Source organism: Ahaetulla prasina, chromosome 3 (genome assembly GCF_028640845.1).
Source record: "Ahaetulla prasina isolate Xishuangbanna chromosome 3, ASM2864084v1, whole genome shotgun sequence".
Classification (NCBI taxonomy): Eukaryota; Metazoa; Chordata; class Lepidosauria; order Squamata; family Colubridae; genus Ahaetulla; species Ahaetulla prasina.
This window is the reverse complement of record NC_080541.1, coordinates 126466761-126472760: the sequence shown is the minus strand read 5'-3', so window position 1 is coordinate 126472760 and position 6000 is coordinate 126466761. Positions and strand designations below refer to the sequence as shown.

The following is a 6000-nucleotide window of genomic DNA, read 5'->3' as shown; positions in this document are numbered from 1 at the left end:
GGTATTCAGGTGAGAGGAAGCATGAGGAAATGTGAGATAACACCAAGCTGAAGTCGGGAGGAATTCACACATTTCTCTTCAGTTTACGTTTTATAAAGAACCGGCTATGCATTTATCACATAGCTGCACCCAATGAGAAACCTTCATTGTGATTTAATAGATGCAATTTGACTTTCCTGGCATTGGTACTGTTTAAGTAAGCTCAGTGATGTTATTCTTCTCTGCTTGGCTCCAGCCTAGAATCTCCATGGATCTCCCATCTTACCCTAAATCCACCAAGGACTTACATTAAACACTTACAAGAAGATGCTTTATTCTAATGACTGGGATAACAATTGCATGGAATGCTCATGGGAGAAGAGAACTTCAGTCTGAATCCGCTTCAGTCTGCAAATGTTTGTCAGGCGTTTATTGAATACTCCAAGCAAAGCCTTCATTTAAGCAGAATCGAAAAGAGATTTGCCATCAGGTGGAGAAGAAAAGAGCAAGATGAAAGAAGATGCTTCCAAAAGCTCTGATCAGGTGGACACTTCTCAAATCCCACCCAGGAAACATGTGAGCTGGCTCTGCAGTGCCGGACCTCAAGCCTGCTTAGTTAGATTGCTTTAGGGTTCCGTGGATGTGAAATGCAGACGGGATGATCAGAGCTTTCAGCTGAGCTATTGCTCAGGGGAAATACTGGGAGAGGGGGGGAAACTGGGAGGTGTGTCTGTCTCTCTCTCTCTGGCTTTTGCCCCTGCTTAAGAGATTGCTCTATTCTCTTCCTTAGAGCCTGTCTGATCACACGCTTGGCAAAGATCTCCGGAGCAGGACAGGTCAAAGGCAGTGAGTATCTTTTCCTCTTTGTCTGTTTATTCGTCTGTCTGAGATGCTGATCCCTATTGAATTGTTTGCTCTCCCTATGTATCAGCCTTTGATAGGTTCTCCTATCTTTATTTTTTTTTCCCTTGCAGGAATGTTTGTTACATCATTTTATTCTTCATGCTTCTTTCTGTACAGAGCAATTCCTACTGAATTTAATATGGTGGGTGACTAAATGTTAAATAACTTGGTCTGGTTCCATGGGAAAATACCGGCAGCTCTCACTCTCTTTTTCATTCCTCTGTCCTCAAAATCTGTACCTGGAATTCACTGGAAAGGTTTCTCCCTGCACCTATTCTGTTTACTACTATGGGGAAAGCCAATGCTTCTCTTGAGGAAAGGACAGGTCAGAGGGGTGGGGCCACCCTGGTCATCGCTCAGCAAAGTTGAAGTGCCCTCTTCCATTGTCCTTCTTGTTGTTTTATGAATGGTGACAGAATGAGCTATATGGAGCAGAAAGAGATTTCATCCAGGTTTTAGCATATTCCTGCAGTACCTGAGAAATCAGAAAAAAAGATTAAAATCCTTCTAGAATCCGGGAAGAGCTGGAGAGAGAAAGAAAAAAATAATAATAGGAGGAAATAATACAAAATCTGGAGATTGTTCACCTGAACCCTAGCGAATAGGGCACGGTTTAGCAGAGAAAAAGATGAATGGAAATTAATATGGATGGTAATATGAAGCATCAGAAGAGTTCCCCACTCCACCCCCCACTTAGTGAAATGAGACCAAATGACACCTCAGCAAAAGTTTGAAATGTTTGCAAGCTGATACTGCAGAGAGAAGAGTGAGGGTTGTCTCTCTCCCCAGCCCCCACCCCACCCCCACCCCCAATCCAAAACTGGCGTGACAGGGAAGGTCAAATTCTTGGTCAGACATTGGAGCACAAATGGAGGCAGAGGAGTCAAGCCAGTTTTTCTCACCCACAGTGGAATCCAGGAAGCAGCATTAGATGCTCCAAATGGTTAAGGTGGGGAGCTCGGTTTGCGTTCATAAAGGCTTTCAAAGGGACTTCCAAAATTGCAGGGATTGATTTCAGCTAAAGCCGAGCCAGGGAGTTGGGATGGGGATTTAAAGAAATCCATTTGTTGGCCAGTAATGCTTTGCCCCATTAGGTTAGATGGAATGAGCTTCTGTGTGTGCATGTGTGTATTTTAATTTAATCAGATTTTTAATGGATGTTGGAATTAACCACTGGGAACCCACTGTAGATTATTATTATTATTTTTTTGGAATGCCTTGAAAACCCATCTTCTGCCCATGGGTTGTTGTTTTTTTAACCTCCTTTGTTTTCCTCTTGGAGCAGCAAGAGAGGCAGATTGTGGGATTGTTCTAGCAGAAAGATACTAGAAATACAGAGTAACTGCATCCATTATAAATTGGATTCAACTAACAAGACAATATATTGTTCCATTCACAACAACTCATCAGTAATAACTCTGTGCCATTTTGAAGCACTTCACATGTGCTCCACCAATAATCCTCAACAAGCTAAACCTCAAAGATAGGCCAGCGATAGATTCCCCATATTGCTTTTACAGGAAGCACAGCTTGTCTAAAGTTGCTGGTGGTTTTGAACCCAAGGTGAGATTTAAGCCAAGGATTTCTTTTATCTTAATTTGTCTCTGTATCTGCTATCTTTATTACTGGCCCTCAGCTAAAGATAAGGGACTGCAGCTGAGAGATACTATTTATTCACCTTTAAAAAATGTCTGCAATGCTCTTCCATTTTTTTTTAAAAGAAACTCAGTCTGTCATTCCTGTCTGCAACATTAGCTCAATTCTCAAGACATTATTTCTGAGCACATACAAAGAAAAGCAAGAGTTCTGCTCTTGGGACTGCATTTACATTTTGGATAGATAGGATTTGATGGCAAGCATTATTCAACATTACACATATGAAAGGATCTGCATATACATATCTGGTTGATGATTCCACCCCACTTGACTTACCTATAACCTCTTGAGAAAGACCAGGTTGTTACCAGGAGGCCTCCTGTGTCAGAGGGCCACTTTATACTGGGCAGAATGAGATGGGCATCTGAAGTGGTAAATGTTGCCTGAGAGGCAGGGATTGACATGGCAGTGTTGGAAAACAGAATTGGGTGTGCTTTGCAATTTTTCCTAAGCTTTTTAAATTTTTCCCAGACGTAGTGGAGGATGCTAATGTTGAAAAAGGATTCAGTTGCCAAACTGGTTGCGTTTTGTACATAGAACAGGAAGGAGGAACCATCTCTCTTGCGTCAGGCCACTAAATGTCTTTGGATGACCTACTGGATGAGAACTAAAGAAAGACATGGACAGAGGTGGAATTCAGCCGGTTCAGACCAGTTTGGGAGAACCAATAGCAGCGACTGCGGGAGGCCGGTGGCCCGCCCACCCGCCCTGGCATAATGCCAATCTATTTAGCCACATTTTTGAGGCCGTGCACATGTGCGGAAGGCGTGCACAGGGAGCGAACCAGTGGTAAGAATATCAGAAACCCACCACTGGACATGGAGGTAGTCTTTCGGGACCAAACCAAGTCAGTATGTAGCCCAGCCTCTTCCAGACTGGATATGTGAAATTCTTTAGCTATCCTTTCCATTGCAGAGAATGTGAGCAATTGATATTCATGCACTAGATCACCCATGTTGAGCAAGGCTGTGCTATCCTTCTCAATAGCATTGAGAAACCTGAAATAGACTTGATTGCACTAGAGAAAGTCCTTGAGAAGAGACTGGGAGAAAATAAGCAAGTGTAGTTAGGATTAAGCTTTTCCCACCTGTCTGTTTAGTTCTGCAAATGGCCCATTGAAGCGCCTCCTTCTCTGCCAGGGAGGTCATTTCTACTTCAGGATCAGCTGGTGACAAATGTTCTTACATACAATGAGGATCTTTGCAAGAGTGAGGATAATGGAAGTCTCTGAGGCCTCTATCTTTCCTTCTTTTGCCAGCACGTGGTTGGAAATCTGAATTTGCAAAGATAACACACAATTGCACCCTCTGCCATTAGCTATTACTGTGACTCTCATCAGTTTACTTCCAGGTTATTCTTTCAGCAATTGCATTTCCTTTACTCTTAATGCCTTTTTGACAAATGTCTTTGTCAACTGTTCACACCCAATATATTGTCTTGTTGTCTCTATACAGGCTCAGTTTTACTCCTTGCTTGAAAAATCTGCATGTGAATATTTGAAATAATTTAAGAGGTAGAAATACTTTAACACCACATCCAGTCCCCATGCTCCCATTCTTTCTTTGACAGGTCATTTTCAGTGCCAACTTTTCCTTAGCATCTTTAGAAAAACTCCAGTCTTGATGTAAAGAAATGGTAGCTTGCCCTCCTTAAAACAGTCTGACCTTTAATTGAGATTTCTTCTTCCATTCAATAGCTTTGCTCTCTTGTAACCTATCTTCCTGTAGCTTAAACTTCTTGACAGAAGAATAGCAAAAATAGCACCTTCTATGGGAGCAATCCTGTGGACAACTACAATGAAATTCTGTGCTTACTTCCAATGGAAAACTGTATTTACTGAGTTAAGAATTGTTAGCTTCCTTTGCAATTTTGTTACTGATTTTAAACCAATAATTGTCAGTATTTTGTATTTTAAATTTCCGGAACTGTTCAGCAAGACTTTGTGTCTCAGCAAGATAAAAAGAAAAAGCCCCATTTAAAAAAAATGTCCCAGCATGCTTACCAAAATTTGTTACTTATTCATTAACTTTATATGGCTACCCATCTAACAACAAATTATTCTGGGCAGCATACAACAGATAAATAAAAACAGTCATTATAAAAATATTAAAAACCATTATTAAAATTTAAAATATAAAAAATTAAAAATATATAAACCACAAGGCACAGGTAGAGAACTTCAAAGCCTCCAGGTACTGGGATAAGACATTCATGACATCTCTTAATTCACCAGGGGAAGAGATATACAACTGGGTATCATCGGCTGATACCTCATCCCAAGGCGATGGATGAATCCACCCAGTGGTCTCATGTGGATGTTAAATAGGAAAAGAGAGAACATTGAACTCGATGGCATCTCATGTAGTAGGGGCCAAAGGTGGGGCTTCTGCCCGATCATCACAGCGAATGAGCTGCCCAATCGTAATCCTTTGAGACAATCCAGAAGGATTCCATGGTTGATGGTATTGAAAGCCATAGAGAGATCAAATGGGGCAAGAATGAATGCCAAACCCACAACCTGCCCATGCCAGAGATCATCCAAAAATACAACTAATGCTGCTTCCATCCCAGTAAGGATTCAAATGGATCTGAATTCTTACTAAAACGGTTCCAAACAATCCACTTTTTCCAAGGTCCTCTGAACCTGCTTAGTAATCATCTTCCCCCAAAGGGGTTAGATATTGGATGAATATAATGCAATATGATGGGTTCCAGTGATAGTTTCTTGTAAAAGGGGTTTAAGAGGTAGAGGAACAATCCTCTCATTAACCACCATTAGACCCACTCACCCCCTGGGCAGTAGTGAAATCCAATTTTTTTTTACTACTAGTTCTGTGGGTGTGGCTTGGTGGGAGTGGTGTGGCTTGGTGGGCATGGCTTGGTGGGCGTGGCAGGGGAAGGATACTGCAAAATATCCATTCCCACCCCACTCCATTGGAAGGATACTACAAAATCCCCATTCCCTCCCCACTCCTGGGGGAAGGATATTGCAAAAACTCCATTCCCACCCCACTCTGGGGCCAGCCAGAGATGGTATTTGCGGGTTCTCCAAACTACTCAAAATTTCCACTACAGGTTCTTCAGAACCTGTTGGATTTCACCCCTGCCCCTGGGTCACTTTAGCAGGCCAGGAGGGGCTTAGTTGTAAAGAGGAGATTAATGAACTCACAGTTCTAAGGGCCCTGTCTACTTTCTCATATCCAACAGGTTCAAACTGTTCCCAGGTACCGGTAATTGGCCAAGACTCTTTCCCAGGCATGTCCTCTGGACCTGCAACAAGGTTGGCATCCAACTATAAACAAATCCAAGCAACTTGTCCAATAAATGCTGAGCAAACTCCTCTGTATGCCCTTGCAAGAGAATCCCCAAGCGCCCTTTACCCAAGAGGGCTTTTGTCACCCAAAAGAGGGCTACAGGGCAGCAATCTAGGGGCACAGTAAGAATTAAGACATTTTGAGGCTT

The 6000-nt window shown here is 42.3% G+C and overlaps 1 protein-coding gene across 1 annotated transcript in view; it reads left to right on the top strand.

Annotated features, from left to right (window-relative positions):
• The first annotated feature begins 686 nt into the window (after window positions 1-686).
• The window catches only part of RGS8 (regulator of G protein signaling 8), a 38651-nt gene continuing 33337 nt past the window's right edge, over window positions 687-6000 (top strand). Inside the window, exon 1 of the mRNA XM_058176358.1 lies at window positions 687-825. The gene's annotated coding sequence lies outside the window, so the exon portion shown is untranslated. The remainder of the gene's footprint in view (window positions 826-6000) is intronic.